Source organism: Amblyomma maculatum, chromosome 7, assembly GCF_055883805.1.
Source record: "Amblyomma maculatum isolate TAMU_Amacu chromosome 7, ASM5588380v1, whole genome shotgun sequence".
In the NCBI taxonomy this organism is placed as follows: domain Eukaryota; kingdom Metazoa; phylum Arthropoda; class Arachnida; order Ixodida; family Ixodidae; genus Amblyomma; species Amblyomma maculatum.
In genome coordinates, this window is record NC_139350.1 from 58,907,579 (window position 1) to 58,929,089 (window position 21,511).

Below are 21,511 nucleotides of genomic sequence, written 5' to 3' on the forward strand. Positions count from 1 at the left end.
CGCCTGTGCACCATCAAACGTATTGGCGAAGAAAAGGTGGTGAACTGAGCTGTCCCCAGCATGTGTAAGCGGTGACACTAGCGCCGCTGCCTCCCTGGACGAAGATTCGAAGTTGGTATAATCAGTGATGAAACGTTTACGTGGCTTCGCCTTTTGTCGGCGACCAGAACACTGCCTCGAAATCACCACCGTCGATGATTGGGGAGGCTTGTCGCTGCTAGAGGACGTGGCGACGGCTCCACTGTCCCGAAAAGTCGGGGTCCCCTCGGGGCTGGCGGACCGTCGCATTAATGAAGTCGCGTGTTCACGCTCACATCTTTTGTCGAAGAGAGGAGTGCAATCTGAGCTCTTCGCCGCATCGGTTAGCGGGGGCAGTGCAATGGGTTTCAACGAGGACGCCGCCGCCTCCGAGGAAGACGACAACCGGTATTCCATAGCTGGATTCGTCGTGCTTACTGTAGAGTTTTCAACATTGTTAGCGGTTGTAACAGCAAAATCATGGTCGACGTGCTCAACCGCTTCGCCAGCCAACATCTGTTCCGCCACGTCGTTAATAATCAACTGTCTCTCAGCCTCTCGCAATGCGTTGAAAGGCACTACACACTCCGTGTAGGGAGGCATCGGAATAAGATCTGGATGCCGGGGTGTCATGGGCATTTCTGCGGCTTGCGCGGTATGCGAAAGACCCCACGTTGTCGAGGCTATTGCGTCGCTGAAGGAGTCTGTCAACCAGGTGTTCGCGCTACTGTCCAAAGTTTGGAGGCGTTGGCCGGACGAAGGGACGATGTAAGGTTTACAATAAGTAGATTCGTAACTGAAAGGCCTCTTCTGTATACCAGAGTAGCAGCTGAAAAGCAGCGCGTCCTGTGGTGCTGCAGACTCGTCCAACGTCAACGGGTAAGCCATGGTGGGGTACGATGCTTAAGAACCGTGGTCCCTCTGCGACGCCATCTCACGCTCGATGGCCTTGGTTGAAAACCGTTCTTGCCGTAACTGTGGTAGGGTGCTCAACAAACACCAGCCAACTGACGTCGGCCAACCTGCATAATCCAAAGTAAACTCACATCGACATCAGTGTCAGTGCTACAGTAAGACGCATTTTTTTAGTGAAACTGAAGCGACAAAACCGAATAATCCTTCGTCAGAGCGCACCAATATGCGTGATGTTTCATAAACGCCCATGTAATCGATGTTTCTGCGTGAAATGGCACGTTTGCCGTACGCGGTAATCTGCCCTTTTATCGCTCCTCTTCATTTCCACTGTTTCGATACTGCCCATGGTGTCTGCTGAGAAATAAAGATACTGCGCATTTTCTAAGCCTCTCTTTACAGGGCTCTTTCTATGCGACGATCACATTTAGCAGTCGTTGCGCCGTGCAGGCCCTGTCCCGCGGAAAGTGTCATCTGCACGCATTGCTGAGAACTGTGGCATGCTTCGTAGTGCAAGGAAATGCTAGAAAGGAGAAGGCGAACGATATGCCTGAACGCGAGAGCCAACCGGGAGGGATCAGGGAGTGTCTCGGAGTTCCCCGTCAACGAACCTTACACATAAGGAAGAATGATCAATCACCTCCGTGAGGCACGGAAACTGTGCACCTTACCCGGACCTTACCAGAAAACACGCCAGAAATTTACCTGCAGCCAAAACTGCTCTCTGAAAGAAAGGTGGTAAAAAGGTATTAATGCCTTCCGTTACTGCCTTTTTTACAGTTCCTATATTTGTACTACCTTCTTACGAAGTTGTTGCTACCTTAAAGAAAAATTAGGTAGTAAAATGGTAGTAACTCCTGCTGTTGCTACGTTTTTTGACTGAAACTACCATTGTACGACCTCCTTACTCAATCTCTGGGAGCAGGGGTATTTAATGGACCTTAACTGTTATTACCATGATCGGAAAATGTCTAATAGTATACACGATAGGAATATTCAAGTATACGCTAAGTGCAACACTCCTGACGACATTGCTACTGTGTTTCATTTTTGCGTGATAAAAATAATTTCATAAATGGCAGCAAAATCTAAAAAAAATGATAGTGGGACTCTCTTTGTTCGAGATGACACAGTAATACATGGCAACTATATATTCGATCGTTTGGCGTCATGCGTCATTGTGTTGTGCCAGGAGCGATCCATGTACACGTTTAAAAGCCCGATTGAAAGTCCTATAACCAGCGGCCCTATTTTCGACACTTTGCCGTTTTGTTCAAATTGTCACGTACGCGTGACGTGCGCAGTAGGACGATGCCGGGTTACCCTAAGCACATAATCGGGTTACGCATTCTGACGAAAGAGAGAAAAAAATTATAGAAAAAAGGCGCCGTCGTCTGCTACCGTATATTGGCGTCAAGTATGAAAAAAAGAAGATGCTCAAAGAACCAAGCCGCTGCGGTGTCCGCGATTGATTCGGAAGCCTGCAGTGAGGGCGAGAGAAATACGTTGTGGCGTTGCGGTGTGTCATGACATACTTGCGGTCGGACATTCGGCAGCAGCCACGCACGGAAAGGCTAAGCGAGTTTGTAACTTGAGGAGCGTTGCAGCTGAGGAGCAATAACCACAACGGAATATTCGCAGGGAGCTGACGCAGAATGGGAACGGAAAGTGGCATTGCTCCTCAGGAATACGCGAAGACGCGCCCGCACAGCCATCATGGTTCATGACCGAACTGACAACGCCCGCAGTCTCAAAATATTAATTAGTGTTAGGTACTGGTTGTGCTTCCCACCTTTTTCAAACAGCCCCGTTATCACATGCTACCATCAGGTCGCAAGTCAGCTCAAGTTGACAACATATTGTGCCGGCTTGAATTGTGTAGAGCGCGTTAAGCCGCGCAGAGAGAGAGAGAGAGAAAGGGTGTGTGTGTCTCATAAACACACACACACACACACGATCGAAAAGTTGAAGGTACACTCTGGGCCTTACACCTAGTCGGGCGAATGTTCATGCGCTGGCGTGCAAAAGGCTTTTGCGAAACACGAAAGATGTCTGAGAAAAACAAAGGAACAGAAGAGCGGAATAGAAGACAGGTTAACTAGGCGATACCCAGGATACCGTACACATGCAGAGGGGGATAAATGTAAAATAACGAAAGAAAGCGAGAGATGACTAAAGAAATCATGGCATGATCTAGGACGGCGCCGCGCGCATTCATTCCTTACTTTTGAAACGGCAAAATGTAAATCATTAAAGGGGGAATATATTACGGCTGTAATAAAAAGCAACACAAAACGTCACTCTACATCATCATATAGTTAGAGCGTACCGTCATAACGTGCTCTGGACTAATTTTTTTTTCTAAACAGTAAGAAAATGGTGATCCCGCATGCACTTCAAAACAAAACTTTGGTTTGTGGGGTTTGACGTCCCAAAGCAACTCAGGCTATGAGAGACGCCGTAGTGGAGGACTCCGGAAATTGCGACCACCTGGGGTTCTTTAACGTGCCCTGACATCGCACAGCACACGGGCGCCTTGCTTTTCGCCGCCACCGAAAAGCGGCCGCCGAGGCCGGGATTCGATCCCGCCTCATCGGGAAAAAAACTTTAAATGAACACAACACATGTGGCAAGCAAACATGTGCCATGTAGTACATGGCACACTCCTTTATTAAATTAGAAGATGTCAGTATTTTGCTTGCTTTGGCCCCCTTCCCATCGTGGGAAGGCTCTTCAGTTCATTAACATTGCAGTGAGTGCATAATGCTAGACAAAGAAGGCAGTGCTGAGGGCCGGCGTCTAAGGCAGTTACCTCGTTACCTGTCGCGCGAAATTCCTGCAGAGCCACCGCGCCATATGACCCCTCCGGTTGTACTTCAAGAACCGTTCAGGCAAAGAATTAGAAATCACCGCAGTGCTCTCTGAAATCCATCGTCTAGCGCAGATCACCGCTTGCGTTGGCAGGCCGCACTTGCTGCGCTTGGAAACAACGGCGCGAATCAACGGTTTCTCTATGAGGACAAAGCATTTGCAACGGGAGTGCGGCTGTAAATTTGCGTCTTCATTATTATTGCTCTGAAAGGTTGCTCAGCTGAAATGTACCCCTGCGACGTCGTTTCAGTGCTTCCTGCCATCATAACAAGATGCTTCAGGTATACTTCACCACCCACCAAACTGTCTACCAAACTGTGGCGAGCTAACAGCCGCCTATACTCCACGTCGAATTTACCATGCTTTTTTTACGCAGCCGCAAGTGGTCCGAAATGTGGCACCCAACTTTGGTCGTTTACAGCAATGGCAGCACATCTTTTACGTAATGAAACGACATTTTGACGTCATCATATAAATATGTTTATGCCTGTCGTATTTCCCGCCACATAACGTCAGCCAAACTGATTTCAGGAGGTAGCTTTTGACAGTGGGTAGTTCATTTCACCCCATTCGTAATACAAGCATAAGTGCTTTCCTCTCTATCACTGATACCTCAGTTGTCCCTCCTCAATTATATATACCATCCAGGTATCATGATAGCGCAGCTAAAAATCATTTTTCACGCTCAGGTCATTTTTGCGTCACCGCAAAATACCATTTCGACGGACCGCAATTTCTCGCCACAAATTTGAAACACGTGACTGCTCAGAGAAGCAATCAGAGAAAGAACATGGGGCCGAATGATGGCCATGTGTGTCGAAAATGGGGCCCCAGGACCGGCTTTCTTAAATAGAGACAGTTAGAAAACTGCGCGGTGCGAAGTGGGCCAAAACGATGGCCGATCTGGCTGGCGTGAGTTGATCGCAAAGCGACCACAGCGCCCCTCTCTCCTGCTGCGGTTGATGGGTGATGCGGATATTTGAAAATAATACTAACCCTTTCTTTTCAGCCAGTTGCATTGCTAAACGAAGAGGGTTAGCAGTATTTTAAAATTTCCGCCAGTGTATTAGCTCTATTGCCTCACTCATCTACCGCAGCGGGGGAGAGGGGCAATCAACTAACGCCCGACCGGCGATTATTCGGGCCCACTTCGCAGCGCGGCGCGCCAGCAGTTTTCCAACTTTCTCTGCTCAGGACTAAGATTAATCCGCTTAACCACTCCTTTTAAAGACAGTACAAAACCAGACCGTGCCTTCATGACAGAGGAAGATGCGTGCAAAAGCCATACTTGCCCCCAGCCTGACAGCTTTGTGCCTAACGATAGCCCTGGACGCAGGCTGTACGCTTTCTTTCCAAGAAAAAAAGAAAGAAATATTGCCCAATCTGGCTTCCGAAGCTGAAAATACCTCTAGGAAGAGGCAGCGAAAAAAGCCAAAAAATCCACCGATAGGTCAATCTGATCCGAAGTCATCAGTAGCGGAATGTTGCGTTAGCGCCATCTGCGTTTGTTGTCGTGCACTGTGATTTTTTAAGGCTCTTTCCTTGCGTTGTGCTGTGGTTCTATGAATGGGCAGCAGAATTGATGTGGGACACGTGCACTTCGATAAAGGTTCTGAAGCATGTGAAATAGTTGTAGATACAGTGTCCTACACCGCTTGTACCACGCCGTGGCAACGCCTGCATCAACATTAAGGATGGAAATGAAGTGGCATGATTGCTTGAAAATGTGAGTACGCAGCTTGAAATTACTTTTATTTAATGTTGCTATTGAATGAGGTACGCTCTGTTAATACTGTTGCGTGTGGTCTCAAAATTTCCTCGTATGCAAGCTGCGAACTCGATGCGAAGGCTTCACTAAGCTTCCTGCTTAATTTCGGGGGTGAGCAAATCACTCTTCGGAAGCCATCGCTTTTCTATGTAAGTTCGTCCCAACCGCGGAAAAGTTGTACGATATAAATATAATGTTATGGTGTATATTTCACGATATAGTTGTGGCAGATGTGTATTGGTTGTGACCAGTACCTCGAACGAATTGTGACCTTTGTGATCCTTATCGAGGCAAGTGCGTGAACGAATAAGCTTTTATTTGGCCTCTTAGTGTGACCGTCGTGCTTTTCAATATTTCATTTAGATAAGTGTCTTCTTAAAGAGTCTTTGTTAAAAATTCGCCTTTTTGTCTAACAGTTGGGTGCATTATTGCGATGAGTAAAACCAGCGCATGAAAAGCAGGTTGTTGTGGTGACGCATGATTCACAATGGTCGCTGCATTCAGTTTTGGTGCTTCTGTGCATGTACAAAATATTCCTATCTCGGTAAAACATGGTCGGCTGACGCCAAGGTACAAACTCGTATGCTGCTCAGCCGTCACGTGTTTGGCACTAAAATGACGGTTCGAAATATTTATTTGAGTGACTGCACGTAGTCAAATGTGCATTAAACGAGTGATGACTTTCGTTACCAAATAGCCTTTCGTATTTTTGATTAATTTCATTTCATTTTATTTCCTTAAAGGCCCCAGGAAGGGGTGTTACATAAGGAGCGGGGGGGGGGGGGGGGGGGGGATTATAAAAGCATTGTTATTGTACATATTTTTTTACATTTTCAAGGAACTTGGATGAGCAGGTGATAACAGCGATGTCACCTGGAAGGCCGTTCCAGTCTGCAGCTGCGCGGAGAAAAAAGGAATTCGAAAAGGTAACGGTGCGTGACAATGGACGGGCGACGTGCAGGCGATGACTTGTGAGAAGTGATATGCGTGCTGGGGGAAGAATATAAGGCGTAAGAATATAAGAATTATGCGTATCTTAGTGTTATTCAGAGCACAGGCAGAAATAAACTTTCAGTGGGCAGTTCCATTCGTTGGTACTTTGTGTCGTGGCTTTTTATTTAAGCTTCGAACCGTTGCATTAGTAAACAGTTTTAATCCGAATTGAAAAAGTCATCAGCCTCTTTAATGTAATGTCCGCTGTGTTTCCACCTAATTTTATTTTAAGGCTTTTATTGTGCAGAGGTCTTTGGTTGGCTTACACATTGTACACATATTGCTCAATACACCAGCAGTGAAATTAGTTTTGTGCTGTTGCTAATATTTCGCAAGAAAAAAGTACGACAGGCATCGTGGCGTAAGCAGCCTTTCTGTGGATGCACTTCTCTGGAACTTTAAAATCACCTTGGATTGAAATATGCAGGCCCTGATCAATATATTCTATGTGCTCGGCGCAAAAAGGAGGAAAAGTGCAGGATTCCAGACATATTTTTTATGCTGTGAGAAAGTCACCACACAGAAAAAACAACAACATTAGAGGTGCCACAAGTCTGAAAGGACGCTATTTGAAATAATTTTTTCACGACGCCTGTAAGGCACACCTGCATCGGAATCACAGAATGGATACACACTTAGGTGATAAAATATTTACAAATATATTTTTTATATACGGAATGCCAGCACGTAAAACACTATACCAAATTTGGCGCATTTCAACATAGTAGTCTTATACAGGAATTAAAGAACAAAAATTCAATCTTAATTTTTCTTACAATTTAGGGATCAAATTTTTAGAAGGAGATTAAAAAAAAATATGAGACATGTTGTATTGTATTGTTTCCAGCAGAATTATCAAAGCTGCAACGTTTTTTTTTTTTTTTTTTTTTTTTTCGAGCATTGGATGAAGTGCCTAAAATGAAGGGAAGGCACAAAAGGAACAAATAGACTCTCCGCTTCTCAAGAAACACCCTTGACAGCCTGAGTCACTTTGGGACTTTAAACCCTACAAAATCTAACCAATCAAATTCTTGCACGTACACTAACCCTGTGACCTTTAGCATAAAGGGAAAACATGCCTGATTACATTATTATAAGCTAATGCTAATCTGTGACATACGCAGGCTGTGGCGGTGCTACTCTCCGTGGGTGTGGTTAGCAACTTGTGGCATCACCCTTAGGAATTCAGTTGTAAAAACAGCTTTCAGCATATTTTTTCATAGTGCATCTATGAAAATTATCCCCAAATTCTTGCTTTGTCTTTCTGCTGTTGACATTGTTGCTTAATTTTTCTCTTGTAGTCGGCATTTATTCATAAAAAATACGTTGGGATCATTTTGTTCTCGTTACTTAAATTTATTTGTTTCTTCGTAGCTTTGTTAGAGCAGGCATCTCCAAACTATTTCCTTGCTTCCTGTTTAGTTTTGTCCGTCAGTAGTACTACAAGACAAGGAAATGAAGTTTCCTTGGTTAAACATTTGAATAGAGCTTAAACAGAATATTGCCATGTGAAACATATTTGATAGGCTCATGTTGTAGTGATTTAACAATACTGGATATGAAATGAAGAATCTTACGCAACCTTTTTTGCTCTAGAATGCACTTCGTTATGGTAAATGTAGTAACTTGCTTTAGACTTGGTATTGTTGCTGTGCCAATGGCTGTGCTGCTGCATCCTGCTTATGTAGCAAACCAGGAAATGTTCATAATAATGTAATCGCATATGCTATTCCTTCACAGTGCAGGTCTTAGTCTTAACATAAGGGTAAAATTTTAGCAGCTGGCATTGTGTTTGCTACTCTTGCGTTTTCATTCAAGCACAAGTAGCAGGCCTTCAATAGGCCACAATCAGCCCAATATTTGAGAAAACTGGCACCAGTATTGGGGCCAATAATGGCGTTTGATTGGGGCGCTACCCGTGCCAAGACTTGATCCAATTCACTAGACTGGATATACTACAATGGCCACCAATGGCAGACTAGCTTATTTAATGGCATACAGTCTCACTCAACGGCTTCCCAATATCTTCCACCCGCGCATACCCACTGGCTCTTATACAACGTACGTCGAACCACTCTCACTGGCTATCCAATACTTTCAACCAAGCTTACTCACTCACTTTTTTCTTTTGTTTTTTATTGGGAACTTTACTGCGATGACAAGAAATATGCGCAAACACTGTTTGGACCGACAGCTATAAAAGCTAGTGGACGGTCCAATACAAAAATTACTTGTAGTTCAGCCACAGAGCGCCGAAGGCTGAAAACGTCAATCATAATGTGCACACTAGGACACGTTTACAAGGTACGCTCCACAAAACCAAGAAGAATATAGGAGACTCTAAGAATAAAAAGAGTGCATAATACTATGGAATACAAAAATACGAAAACAATACACAGAATGCATGGAGAAATGATTTGTCAATATTTCACAAGACAAGAGTTTTGGAAAATTTGATTGGACTTGAAATGCAGTTTGCAAGTAATTTTAAAATTTCTCGCTACATTTACCTCGATCAACAATTCGTTCCATATTTTCGCTCCATTGAACTCCATGCGGCGTTCCCCATAAACATTGCTACATTTGGGAAGGTTAAAGTTACAATTGGATGCCTGTCTTGTATTACGGGAAGGTAAGGCAAAAAGGCTTAACAGAAGGGGAAAGTTAGTGTTTATTATGTTGTTTGTCAAGAGCGAAATTTTATAGTTGCAAAAAGATGGGAACGAGAGCACATTATTAGCATAACAAATGTTCCTAGAGTGGTCAGAATCAGCTGTTATCATCCTCAATGCCCGCTTTTGAAGGCAAAAGGGAGGAGATAGTAGGTTTTATAGGTTTGGCCCCAGGATTCACAACAGTGACTGATGTGTGAAAGACTGAAAGAGTAGTACAGGGAGCGTAATACATCGCACGGAAAGTATTATCTCGCCCTGATAAGTGTCCAAAAGCAAATTTTTTGCATACATCGTTAATTTTTTTTTTCCAATGTAAATGACAATCAAAAATTACTCCTAAGTATTTGAAGGACGAGACTGGCTGTTTCACCTAGCCACCTAGAGAGTCTAAAATTTTAAGTTGTCTTGTACCTGGATTGAAAAGTAGCGTACTTAGCTTTGTCGACATTCAAGGTTAGGCAGTTTCTAAAAAACCAGAAAGACAAAACTTTGAGTTCCCTCATTACTGTTGTTTGAACTGCCGAAAGAGATTCAGCAGTAACTATTAACGCGGCATAATCAGTATGCATTATTAATTGTGAAAAGTTAAGTGCCCGCGGGAGATCATTTATAAAAAGTGAAAACAATATCGGACCCATAACAGAGCCCTCACCATAAGATATATTTTTACATCAGGCATAAAATCATTGACAAGTACTCTTTGTTTCCGAGAAGATGAATAGCTGTGAAAGAATCTGAGCTTTCTGCAAAGCCATAGCTTTCTAATTTCTGCAACAAAATGGGATGACAGACCGTGTCAAATGTCTTTTCAATATCTAGGCAAACAACAGCTGCAGTATTATTTTGATGCATAGCGGAATTAAGGATTTGTGATAATGTTAATGCAGCTGTGGAAGTTGTTCTGTTTTCCACAAAACCATGTTGCTCAGGTGCAATAATATTATTCCCTTTAAGATATGTTCTAACCCGTTGCGCAATTAGCTTTTCGAAAAGAGTGCTTAGCACACTTAGTACAGATATTGGCCTGTAACTACCCGGTTGGTTTGGATCTCCTTCTTTATACATATGTAGTACTTTAGCAATTTTAAGTATATCTGGGTAACAATTATCTTCTATAGAATGGTTGAACAAGTGACGTAAGTAAGGACCAAGGATATCAATATTTTATTTAACTACCCGTGTCTGTATGCCATCAAGACCAACTGCTTTATATACTGTCATTTTACTGACAACATATCTTATATCGGCCGTAGAAGTGTCCTGAATATAGAAGTTACTACGCACAGTTTAGGTACAAATGAAGCAGATGACTGCAATGGAAACTGACCAGTGAGACATGGGGAGATATTGGTAGGGGTGACATTTTGTCGTTCAGCCCCAATTACATTTCTGACTATTTTCCATAGTTTTTTTGTGTCCTGCTTGTTTTCCGTAACTAGTTTGCATATTACAGTTTTCTTGATTTTCTAATCATTGCTACTGACGTATTCCTGTAATACTTAAACTGCTCGCGGTAATACTCGTTTGTTTTATTGTTCTTCCATCTCTGATAGTATGCATCCTTACTCTTCAGAACAGCAAGTATGTCCCGAGTTATCCATGGGCATATGGGGTCGTCATAGCTATGCTTAAGATGTACACACGTAGATTGGGTGATTGCATTGCTAAAATAACTAACAAAAGTTTCAAATTCAATATTTACGTTGTCATCTATAATGTTTTAAAAGATAATAGACTCAGGTATGTTTTTAACCCTCACATAATCAATACGGGAAGATTGCTTTAGGGGACTTGGAGTAGGCGGTAACATGCAGGCTCTAGGCAGGAACATAAACATGGGGCAATGATCGGCAACAACAACATCGCACACACCGGCTCGCAAATTCATGTCAAGGTTAAACAACATATGGGCTATGAGAGTTGGATTTACTCGTTATCCGAGTCGGAGAGTTGATTACATTTTTTAGATTAAATGATTGGAGCAGGAAGACATAGTCACTGCACTCGTCTGATAACAGATCAATATTGAATTGGGATTATTCGTAGTAGCATACGGCATCAGAATTGCTTCCATTTCAGAAATGGATTTCTGCACATTAGAGCTTGGAGTGCGGTAAATCACAACAATATTGAGCCCACACTAAAGCCTAAATAAAAGGGCTTCAGTTCCATCAGTACTGTATTTCATTACCTCGGAGCTATAGTAGCTAAGCCCAACTTTTACAAAAAAGGCAATGCTATCACCAAGTGTAAAACTGCTCCTAGGCAGCGATAGTATTTCGTATCCCGGTATGAAAACCGATTCGACTTCTTTCAATCACGTTTCTAAGACAGCGATGACGTCATATCGGAAAGAAAACTGTGACAGGTAAGTTGCAAGAACATCAGAATTCTTGCGGACGCTTCGTACGTTGCAATGTAGAATAGATAAGGCGTCAAAAGCACGTCTGGCGTACTCCATCGCAGATATGGCGTATGCCATCAGATTAGACAAATCTGCTTAGGTCTTCTAAGCATGTTACGTGAAGTACATTCGTTTTTTCCTGCTTTCCGCATTAGAATTTTACCATCGGACACCTAGGTAAATTTCCAGTTTTTTTCTCGTTTTGCCGCCAAGGCCTTACCTAGAAGCAGTTTATTCGCCGGACAAAGCTACTCATAATTGAAAATAGGATCCTCTTCCTCCAGGCCCGGTATATACGCGTTTAGCAGGCTTTTCTTAGCTCTTTTCAACACCTGGGCCGGCTTGCACGATAAAGTCCGAGCTAAGTCTAGACTTAAGCGGCGTCTTTAGTAAGACCAGACTTCTTTAAGATGGCTCGGGTTCCGAACGCTTCGGGTTCATGTTCACCATGGTGGCTTCTCAGAACGGCCTCAGCAACCACTTGGGGCATTTTTCCTCGTAACACAATCTTAAGCCGCAAAAAGCAATGGCACTGATTTTACGCAGCGCAAGACTGACGGAATGTGTACATCTTACAGCGGGGACAGGGCCAGCGTATCCCTGTATTTCCCTAATTTTTCTACTTAGGTACCTGGCGTCCTTGTGTCTTAACCAAGACAGCACTAGAGTCGTAATCATACAAGCGACTTATTCAAGTCAGGACTGAAGCCCAGTCTCGACATCAGTCTTTAGTGGCCATGCTAGCGGCCTATCCTTTAGACTCAGTTAAGCCTGGACTTAGCTAAGACAGTCTTAAGATCGTTTTGTGCAAGCGGGCCCTGATCTCGAACTCTCACGGAAGTAAATTTCACAATGATGTTTGCTTTGCTCTTGTCTCTTGTTGAGACACGGTGTATAGCGTCTATGTCTGCTTCTTTGACATCCAATTGAGAATTGCTATCGCTAGGCTCGTCGGCTGCCCAACATACACCACCCATGCTTGTCCCCTGGCTTTGCATCATTGGAATCCAGGCGATCCCATTATTGTTGAATGTTTTTTTTTTTTTTTTTTTTTTTTTTTGTGGTGGCTATTTTTTATAGGTGTTACGGCTCAGAGGCTGCTAAGGCCATCATGCGCCAAACGGTGTTAAGTTTGCTTTTGTGCAGGTATTTTACATGCAGCTAATAATATATAAGCAGCATCCTTAAAGTATACATGCACACAAAAAGCCAGAATAGTTTGTTTCATGAATGTTTATTAGGTGCGCATGTGGTTCATAGTGAAGAAACTCTAGGAAGATTTCTTTAAAACTCACAGGACTTGACTTGCGGTTGGGTCCATTGACAAGGTGTCCACGGATCCCAGAGTGTAAGAAGACGCCGCAATTATGGAAGTTTCAGGTGTCTGCCAAGCCAGCATCTCTAGCATACGCCTTTTTCTCTCGGTTATAAGGACAGCAGCTTTCAGCAGCCCTTGTCTATGTATGCTTGAGCAGCTTGCATATCACGATCTTCCCTTTCGCGCAAAACATCCGCAAGCAAAAAAATATATAGGAGACAATATTATGCAGAAATATGATTTTTTCAGTACAACTTGGGAAAACTGCTCATGAGCCGTAAAATTTGCCACAGCTACAAACATTTGTGTGTCCAAGTTGAGACCATTTAATTAGCACCAGCCCGCAAGACCAGCGACAGTGTTGTGGCGGGCCTGCAGGATTATTTATTTATTACAAGTTCCTGCAGCGTCCGAAGGCATTATTGCAGGGGGGGGGGGGGAGATGACAAGTTATCTTGCTGGGAACGCCAGTGATAAAATACATAAAATTGAAGAAAATAACAGGACACAAGTGATAATGCAGAATGAAAAACATGCATCTAAAGGGGGCAACTGCGCGACGAACAAAGTGATGAAAACACTCAAAAACAAAGTAATGAAGGAAACACACGCAAGAAAACTGGGCGCCACGTCACACATCCGATAAAAAATCCCGAAATAAATTTTCAGTGCAACACTCAGTGATGCCAGCTGGCAGCCGGTTCCACTCATTGATTGTCAGTGGAAAAAACGAGGTTTTATACACATCTGTCCGACATTTTATTTCGCGGATCTTCCACTGATGATCAAGTCGTCTAGACAAAAAGTGAGGTTGAAGCAGGTACCGGTCTTTGTCAATGCTGAACTTTCCAAAATGAATGCGATACATGATCTGCAGTCTGAAATGTTTTCTGCGGTGAGCTAAAGATTCCCAACCAAGATGATGTTTAATAGACGAGACACTGGATGAAAAATTATAATTGTTAGACACAAATCTGGCAGCATTATTTTGGACGCGTTCGAGCATGTCTGATAAGTAAATAAACTGGGGATCCCATACAGGGTATGCATATTCAAGAATTGGCCTTATGTAAGTGAAATACAGGAGCTGCTTGACATTTGACTGCGCTTTGCTGAAATTACGCTTTAAAAAATTAAACATTCTGCAGGCTTTCGAAGTAATATGCTCAACTTGTCTCGTCCACGTAAGGTTAGAGGTGAAATATACGCCGAGATACTTATATTCAAAAACTTTTTGCAGGGGAACATTATTTATTGAGTAGCAGGTCGGTAGAGGGGAACGCTTACGAGTGAACGAGACAAGTTTGCATTTTGAAATGTTCAAAGACATTTGCCATTTTGAGCACCAGTACTGGATAAAATTTAAGTCACGCTGAAGTTTTAATGCGTCAGAAGAACTTTCCACAACATGGTAAAGCACACAGTCGTCAGCATATAGCCGAACTTGGCAGGTGAGGTCAAGAACAATATCATTAATAAAAATGAGAAAAAGAAGGGGTCCAAGGACAGACCCCTGGGGCACACCTGAGGAGACGTTTATGGAATCGGAGTGACAACCGTTAATTACAACACGCTGCATGCGGTCCTGGAGATATGAATGAAGCCAGCCAGGAGGCACATGAAGCCCTGGACTGAGGGCTGCATTCAGGAAGATAAGGAAATATAGAATAAAAGGCTTTCCTCCTCCTCTTCCAAGTCAGAGTGCTAAAATTGTAATTCATGAAGAGTGCATATTTTTTGCTTGGTGCAATATGGTTGAAGCAAAAATTTATTTGACTCCCGGCGTGCATGAACAGCAGATAAGCACTTTGTGTTAATCATATCAAGTGGCAGTGGCTGACAAGATGATTAATTTCCAGTTAATACGGCGCACTGTATAAAAATGGATATCTTACTGGTCGTCCAGCACAGCCTTGCATGCAGCGTCAACCGAAGCAGCCCAAGAGGAAATTGGCATGAAAAGATCCGTCCTAGTAATCCCGAGTCTTTCCTCCTGCAGGGAAGTGTAGCAACATGGCAGGCAAATAAAGCAACAAATACTTCCCAAACCCTACTCCGTTAAGAAAATACTGTTACGTGGAAACTCGATGTATTTACAGAGTATGTACAACAGCTTCAAGTGGCATAGCAGCAAGCAGCAACACGGAACCAGTCCCACTTCTTCGTCATCACCTTGTCCCTTCCGCGAGGCAAGAGAAGGAAGCACTTCGTCTTCCTCATCGCGTAACATGACCCCAGGCGGTGTAAGCGTCGTCCCAGCGCTAATCTGGTAAAGAAGGCATCAGTTCATATGGCTTCAGGCGCGAAACATGGACAATGTCAGTAGTGGGGCGAAAGGAGGAGGACGCGGGCACAAGAGTGGCAAGTACATACGTCACATCAGTGACTTGGCGCACCACCCGATAAAGGCTACTATAGGGCCACTATACGTAACAATATATCTTAAAGGGCTAGTGGTACTCACACCGAGTTACAGACTATCCGCGAGACAGGACGAGGCATATCGTGGTTCTATATTCAGCGGAAAGTTATGTCGCCGACTTCGCACGGTGACCACCCAGTGGGATGGGCCTCCGATACGAACCGCAGGAGGTCACCGCGTCATTCCAGTTGGAAAATGCACTGCCCGTGTCGAAATTCATGGTGAGACATATCCCTCCAAATTTGTGATCTTAGAGAATCGTTATGTTATTCTCCGAATAGACTTTCTTCGTGAATATGGAGCAGTCATCGATGTAGGGCAGAATAAGTTGACCCTCCGAGCACGTTCTTCATCGCCGAGGTTTTGCAGAGCCACCCCAGTTGCGCTTAAAGTTGATGCCGAGCATGTTAACTTGCCACCGCTCTCGACAGTTATTTCTACCTGTTCGAGCCGAGACCCCCGCATGGGGCGAAGGCCTCCTGGAAGGAAGTGTACAAATGTTGCTTTCGAAGGGAATTGGAATTGGTGTTGCGAGAGGAATAGCCGATGTTCAGGGAGGACGTGCGAACATCTTGGTGACGAGCTTTAGGAACGAGCCGCAGCACCTGACAAAAGGGGCATTTATAGCCCATATAGAAGAGACAGGTAACGCTCGTGAGGCCGTTTTGTTGCCTGAGAGAGATATTCCGCCAGAACCGCACGAGGAAGAAAAACCCTTGCAACTGAACATCGAGCAAAAACTTGAGTCGTCCCAGACACGCGAATTACTCGAACTTTTGCATCGTTACCGCGATTGTTTTTCTACGACATACAGGGTACGCCAGACGCCCGTCGCGAAACATAGAATTATTGTCGATGGCGCGGCTCACCCGATTCGCCAACCGCCAACCACAGTACCGAGTTTCCATGAAGGAAAGAGAAGCAATACACGACCAAGTGCGGGAAATGCTACATGACGATGTCATTCAGCCTTCAAACAGTTCGTGGGCCGCACCTGTTGTGCTGATAAAGAAAAAAGATGGGACGCTTCGGTTCTGTGTGGACAATAGGCGACTCAACAAGGTGACAAAGAAGGATGTGTTCCCACTGCCCCGAATCGAGGACACTCTCCATCGGCTCCGTCACGCCCGCTATTTCTCTTCTATTGATTTGAAAAGTGGATACTGACAGAGCGAAGTGAATGAGCGAGACCGAAAGAAGACCGCGTTTATAACACCGGATGGTCTTTATGAGATCAAGGTGATGCTGTTTGTACAGCGCCCGCGACATTTCAACGCGTCATGGACACTGCTCGCCGGACTGAAGTGGCAGACGTGTCTAGTTTATCTGGATGACGTTGTCATCTTTTCAAGCACCTTCGCTGACCATCTTGTGTGCCTCGAAGCGGTTCTTCGTGCTATAGAGAACGCCGGACTCACACTCAAGCCTTCGAAATGCCGGTTCGCATATGGTGAGGTGAAGTTTCTTGGGCATATAGTCAGCCAAAGAGGCGTGAAACTAGATCCCGAGAAAACAGCGGCCGTGGCGTCCTTCCCACCACCGTCAGAAAAGAAAACTGTCAGAAGCCTCCTTGGTCTGGGCGCTTACTTCAGACGTTTCGTTCTCAACTTCGCCCAGATCGCAGCGCCGCTAATCCACCGCAAAAACAGCGTCGACTTTGAGTGGAATGAAGAGCAAGAGTTAGCATTCAGGAAACTAAAGCATGCCCTTTCTCCAGCACCTATATTAGGCCACTTCGATCAAAATCAAACAGAACTCCGCACGGATGCCAGCAACAAAGGACTAGGGCAGTGCTTGTACAGTTCCAGGATGGCGCTGAGCATGTTATTGCGTACGCAAGCCGAACTCTGTCCAAGGCGGAAGGCAATTACTCGACAATAGAAAAAGAGTACCTCGCCGTCATCTGGGCCAGAACCAAGTTTCTTGCCTTACCTGTACGGCCGCCCGTTTCGTGTGGTCACCGCCCACCATTCGCTCTGCTGGCTGGCCAATCTTAAGCATCTCGCGGGCCGGCTTGCAAGGTGGAGCCTTCGGCTACAGGAGTGCGAAGTCACGATAGTGCATACATCCGGAAGAAAACATCGTGATGCTGACTGCTTATCTCGGGCACCCGTAGGACATCGCCAGGCGGCGCAGATGATGAGGAAGACAGCTTCCTTGGGGCCTTGAATCCTGACATAATGGCAGATCGGCAATGAGATTATCTACAGCTTCGTCAACTGATGGCGCATCTCGCAGGAGACGAAGATGCGGTACCTCGGGATTTCCTGCATATCCTCCCTGCATTTAAGATCCGGAATGGTGTCTTGTACAAGAATTGCGACAGCAGCCAGAGATCGTGGCTTCTTGTCGTGCCGGAAGAGCTGCGTAGTGAGGTCACTGAAGCGTGCCACGACGATCCTACCGCTGGTCAGCTAGGATACACCAGAACGCTTCCGCGTATTCGAGAAAAATATTTTTTGCCGAAACTCGCAAAGTGCGTGCGTCAATATACAAGAACCTGTCGCGAGTGCCAAAGGCGAAAAACACCTCCTACGCGACCGGCGGGTCTTCTCCGGTCAATCGAGCCACCGAGTGCTCCGTTTCATACGATTGGAATAGATTTTTTGGGCCCATTTCCGACGTCGCAATCAGGCAACAAGTACATTATCATAGCAACAGACTATCTAACGCTCTACGCGGAGTCCCGCGCACTGCCGTCGGGAACGGCTGCTGAGGCAGCCAAATTTTCCATTGAGAGCATTGTCCTCCGGCATGGTGCCCCAGCAGTTATGATTACTGACCGTGGCGCCGCGTATGTGGCGCAACTCACTCAGGAGATCTTGTGCCTAAGCTGCACCAGCCACCGCCGAATCGCAGCTTATCATCCGCAAACTAATGGACTGACGGAGAGGCTCAACAGAACTGTAGCCGATATGATCGCCACGTACGTGGACGTCGACCATCGTAACAGGGACGAGGTACTGTTTTGTCACGTTCGCTTTTAATACCGCAGTCCAGGAGACCACCCGCATGTCCCCGTTCCACTGGTGCATGGACGGCAAGTCACCACCATGCTTGACGCTATGCTGCCTGGAGCACCGCCAGACGACGTAGCTGATGATACCCGGCTAGTATGCGAACGCGCGGAGGAGGCTCGACAACTGGCCCGACTCCACATACGACAGCAACAGCGTACCGATGCTCGTCACTACAACCACCGGAGACGTGACGTCAATTTCAGCCCAGGAGACAAGATGTGGGTGTGGACACCGGTTCGCCGTCGAGGGCTTTCAGAAAAACTCATGAAGCGGTATTTCGGGTCGTACACAGTTGTTCGTCGAGTCGGTGAACTTAATTATGAGGTGCTGCCATGTGTAACGCAACCGTCTTCACGCCGTTTATTGCGTCCTGACATTGTACACGTAGTGCGGCTAAGCCGTATTACCAGTGATTCCCGAGAACCTTTCTACCAGCAAATGTGTGTGCTTCTGCGCGACGAATAATTCATTTTGTGTTTAGCATCGGGACGATGCTTCTTTGGAGCGAGGCAGTTTAGCCGAAGAAGCGGAAGTGCGAACGTTCGGTGAAGAAAGAAGACGCTGATGCGGGCGATTCTTTCGGTCTCTGGGTATCCCCGCCGTCGCGCTGGTTCCTGCTGCCGCCCTGCTAACCTGCGGTCGATATCATCCTGCCGTCCTTTGGCTAGGACGTGACAATATATCTTTCAGCACTTTCACGTACGGCTTGTCCACCCCATGATTTCGCAATGCCTGCATCACCACCGAGGTTTCTACTGAGTCAAATGCTTTTTCTTAATCAATGAATGCTATGTATAAGGGCTGGTTAAAATCTGAACTATTTTCTATCACCTGGTTGATAGTATGGATATTATCGATAGTAGAGTACCGTTTCCGCAACCCTGCGTGATCCTTTGCTTGATTGCAGTCTAAGGTTGTCCTATTTAATTAGTGATTACCTTGTAAATACCTTATAGCTAACAGACAGTAAGCTGATTGGTCTGTAATTTTTAAGGTCCTTAGTGTCCCCTTTTTTACGAATTAAGATAATGTTTGCGTTCTTCTATGGTTCCGGTATCGTCAATGACGCATTAGAAAGCGTATACAAAGCGTATACATTACGCATTACAAAGGACTGATAGGGAATGACAGAAGCGCGAAGGGCAGTCTGTGGGACGAATTTTTGCACCTCATGCCTCGATTAGACGAAGAGAAACGTGCGTGCTTAGAACAGCCTATTAGCTTAGAGGAAGTTCAGAAGGCTATTGAGGACCTGCCACTTGGGAAAACACCAGGACCTGATGGGTTAGGCGCTGCTTTCTATAAAACATTCAGAGAAGAAGTCAGCCCGCTGCTATACGATATGATTGCAGAAGCATACAATGTAAAACAAATGCCACCTTCCTTCTCTACTGCCCACATTGTGCTTATCCCCAAAACATGTGACCGAGAAAAAATGCTATCTGTGGGGGCTTATCGCCCGATAACCCTCGCAAATGTCGACTACAAGATCTATATGAAGATTCTTGGCAAACGTTTACAGAGTGTCATCACGGACCTAGTTGGACCGCACCAAACGCGCGGAGTGAAAGGGCGTACCATCTGCACAAATGTGCACATCGCTCGAAGTATCCTTGAGTGCTGTGATGTGTTCGGTGGCCGAGTTGCAATGGTACAGCTAGACCTGTCGAAGGCGTTTGATCGCGTGGCGCACGATGTCTTGTACTCAGTTTTGGAACATGTAAATGTGGGCAGCATAATACAAGACGGGCTCAAAATGGTTTACAGCAGCTGTACAGTTCAAATAATTGTCAATAAGAACCTGTGTGAACCCATCCCTCTGCGGTCCTCCGTACGGCAGGGATGCCCGCTTTCACCATTGCTTTTTGCACTTTACCTTGAGCCCTTCTGTTTAAGTCTTATTAACAACGACCGAATAAATGGCTTCAGGTTTCAGTCATCTAATGTTAAAATTCTTGCGTATGCGGACGACATTGCTGTATTCTGCAGTGACCGCGAGAGTGTACAAGAAAGTGTTGACGTCGCCAAGCGGTTTCGCCTGCAAACTGGGGCTGAGATCACTTGGGAAAAGAGTGTGGGCTTTTGGCACGGAAGCTGGGGAATTACACCACCATTGTTCGCGAATCTGCAGTGGACAAACATGCCGTTGAACTACTTGGGTGTGCCTCTCGAGCACTATAACAAGAGCGCAGATTACTGGAACGAGGCGACGTCAAAAGTGAGCGAGAAAGCAAGGGCATGGCAAGGACGAGACTTGTCGATGTTTGCGAGAGCAACAGTATGCAACATTTTTTTAATTGCCAAAGTGTGGTATGTTTTGCAGTTTCTGGCTATGTCGCGTGTAAATGTGCAAAAAATGCATAGGGTATTTGCTGTGTTTATCTGGAATTCAAGTTGGGAGAGGGTCAGAAGAACCAATTTGTTTCGAACAGTTCAAGATGGTGGTCTGGGTCTCGCACATTTGTTCGTTCGCCAGGTTGTGCCTCGTTTTATGTTTATGAGGGATCAGAAAGACCCCTTCCTGCGCTCAATGATGCAGGTGCGTCTGAGCAGAGCTCTTCCTGATTTTATAGTGTCCACTGTGAGATTGTCAACTTGTGGCGCTAGAGGTTATTTGAAAGAAGTTGTTGACTCTGTGCAATTTCTCAAGGTTCGCTTTTCACAAGGGTATCTCAGCACTGTAAAGAGGAAGAGACTGTACAAAGATCTTATAGATCTAATCATGCCAGTGCCTCTGTATCGTATAATAAACTCTGGAGGCCTAGGACAAGATGTTCTTAAAAGAATTAAAAGGATACCAGTTAAAGCAAGTACAAAAACATTCTTTTTCAAACTGCACACGGGAACCTTGCCGGTTAAGACATGGCTATCAGACAAAGGCATTTTTGTAGCATGGACAACGAACTCCTTGCTGTGCAAAAAGCCAGAAACCGTTGAACATGTATTCATTGAATGTTGGGACGCGATCTTCTATTGGGATGTCCTGCAACGTACACTAAAAAAGGAACTACCTTTAACACCGATTGGAATCCGCTACTTACCAACAGACACAGATGACAGAGGTGTCCCTTACGACATGATTATGCTCCTCGGCCTCCATAGTTTATGGA